We start from the raw sequence: 3,173 nt of genomic DNA on the forward strand, positions 1-3,173 counted from the left end.
TTTTGTAAACCTGTGAAAGTTATAATTCAGTGGCTTCACATTTTTTAAAAAATATGTAATTAGGAGAAATTGAAGGACAATGATGTATTCATTAAAGTTACACCAAGTGTGCCTGCCTCCCCTTCTATCTTCTCCACCTCATCTGCTGCTGCCTGGAGACAGCAAGCTCACCCTCTCTTCTTCCTCCATCTCCTCAGCCTACTCAACGTGAAGGGGATTCAACTTGTAAACAGAAGGTGTAAACTTATGGTATCGATACAGTACAGTACTGTAAATGTGTTTTCTTTTCCTTATGATTTTTAAAATATTTTTTAACTTACTTTATTGCCAGAATACAGTGTATAGTGCATTGTTGTTATGTGCCATCGAGTCAGTTCAAACTCATAGTGACTTTATATAGAGCTTCTGAGCAGTTGCTGGTGGGTATGAACCATTGACCTTGTGGTTAGCAATCCAGTGTTTATCTAACAGTGCCACACCAGGACTCCGTATAGTACGTACGTACAACATACAAAGTCTGTGAATTCATTGTTTACAGTACTGGCTCCTGGTCAGAAATTTGGGGGAGTCAGAAATTACTCATGGATTTTCAACTCTGTGGGAGACAGGGCCCCTAACCCCTGCGATGTTCAAGGATCAACTGTATCTTCAAATGGGAGAGTCCTTTCTCACACCTTCCCAGACAATAGAAAGAAACTTCAGACCTTGGGGCAATCAGCCATGTCCAAGGACCTCTACTTCACCACCCCCCAAAAAAAGCCCATGAAAATGCTTGAAAACATGTCTAATTTCATAACATCAACGACACTCCTCCCACCAAAAGGTGGCATTCCCTTCTGCCGTTGCTTGCCTTGGTGACAGAACAGAGGGATGGCTGTGTGACTTTTGAGGCTCTGCCTGAGCCCCTTTCTTGGGATGCTCCTCCAGCCACCAGCCTGTGAAGAAGCAATCCAACTTCTCTTCCCATTGAATTTGGCTTTACTAAACATAGGCATCTGACATGATGCCTAGAGAAGGCCGAGCTGACAGCCACACCAGCTGCCAGGTGATCCCAGTCCACAGCCTTGATCCGCCTCCACTGTACCACACGCAGCAGTGCTGCTCTGTCCCCTTCAAGTCCTGCCCATATTGTATGTTTGTGACTATAATGAATGTCATTTTAAGCCACTCAATTTTGGGGTAACTTTCCCAGAGCACCCACACAGAAATGTTGGTGAGCTATGCCAGATGTATAATGTGATGGCCCCTAAAGAAGAGGCTTCTAATATCTAGAGTGTGGGTGTGTGGGTGGAGGGGTGGGGATGACCGTATTCTAGCTAGCATGTCTTTACCTGGGCCAGTGAGCAGCATATGGCAATCTTGCTGAGTTTCTTCCATTCCTCTCTTCCATATATCATTCTCTCCAGAATATTCAGGAGACTAGATCAAGATTTAGGGCAGGAACCCGACAAAAAGAGAGCTGTTACCCGGAATTGTCTGTGTAGTCACTGCTGTCAGGGAACCCGAAACACCATGGTGTATGGGGGAGTCTTCACCCCTAGCTCTCTTCCCATTTCAAATAGCAGTGTGCACTACAACAGGGTTTCCCACTAGCTGGACTTCAGAAAGCAAAGCAGGATTCTTACCACTTAGGAAAGTGCAGGGACAACTCAACCCAGAGAAGAAAAAATCCTTTCAAGCAACCCAACTTCTCTTCCCATTGAATTCAGATTTACTAAAGAAATAACCCCTGCTCTAAATGTTTCTCCTGCTTAGAGAAGATAATACGCCAAACTGCAGGACACAAGTTCAACAAAACTCTTCTGTGTTGTTCTGCATCCTAAGTTATTGTCGTGTGACATCAAGTCGGTTCCGACTCACAGCAACACTGCATAGAGTTTCTGAGAGCTGCTTGTCGGTTTCAACCGCAGACCTTTGGTTAGTAGTCCAGTGCTTATCCTACTGTCCCAGTATTATAAAGTTAGCAATCTGTTTAAGAATGGGCTTACAGACTATAGCACTGAGAGACAAATCCTATGAACAGTGATGCTGGTGACTTCAATACATAAGAACGCAATAGATATAGTTGAAAACTCCTTAAATTGTAATGAGAAAGAGGTTTGTCCAAAAATGTATTTGGCAAAAAAAGGAAAGTATTTGGCATTCCAGTCAGTTTAAAGCTGCTATTAAAGCCATTTGTTCATAAACTAGTCTCACAGGAAATCATCTGTTAGAAAGAAGTTCCACTATATCCTCAAAACCTGCAACAGAATTAATTCTTTTAGTAATAGTTTGATTTGGTAAGCAGTAGACATAATTGGAGGAGCTCTGTAGCATAGTGATTACGAGTCGGGCTGCTAATCTCAAGGTCAGCAGTTTGAAACTACCAGTGGTTCCAAAAGAGAAAGATGAGGCTTTCTGCTCCCGTAATGATTTACAGCCTTGGAGACCCTATACAGGGTCGTGATGAGTCAGAACCAACTCTACGGTGCATCACCACCACCAGACATAGTTTACCTGACAAAGAAACCATGTATATTTGGTGAAGATTCTTTAATTATGTAAAATCCATGGCAGCATATTATTTGTGTCAAGTTACTAGTAAAATATGTATGACCTAATGCAGGAACTACCCATCTTATAATTGTAATGAGCTCACAATTGTAACGCAATCACAAGGTGTTAGTAAAGAAAAGGTCATTTTATTTAGAGTTATGCAAGGAAAGTTCAACCACCCATGTATTTGTCTGATGTACTACTCAGGTGCTTTCCAGTTTCTTTTATACTGCCTCATGCATTGAATATGATAATATCTACAGAACTGCTAAAGGAAGGCATTCCTACAGGCTGTAATGTGATTAGATAAAAAGCAAAGGCATTATATGGCAACTTCAAGAAAAAGGAAGATGAAGGATATAAAAGCTAGAGAATTTAATGCCTGCATAGGATGGCTTGATAATTTTAGAAAGAGGTTTGGAACTTTCTAGACTGAGCTGTAACAGTCCCTACCTAAATTTCCATGCTGTTAGCACTGAGACACATTTGGCCTGTCCTTTGCAGCTTTAAACTTTTCTTTCTTTCTTTCTTTTTTTTTTTAATTTAAGGTTTTTATTGTGCATTGAGTGAAAGTTTACAGGGCACATCATCAGTTTCACATTCAACAATTCATATAACTTGTTTCATTACATTGATTA

Source organism: Chrysochloris asiatica, unplaced genomic scaffold, assembly GCF_000296735.1.
Source record: "Chrysochloris asiatica unplaced genomic scaffold, ChrAsi1.0 scaffold00092, whole genome shotgun sequence".
Taxonomy (NCBI): Eukaryota; Metazoa; Chordata; class Mammalia; order Afrosoricida; family Chrysochloridae; genus Chrysochloris; species Chrysochloris asiatica.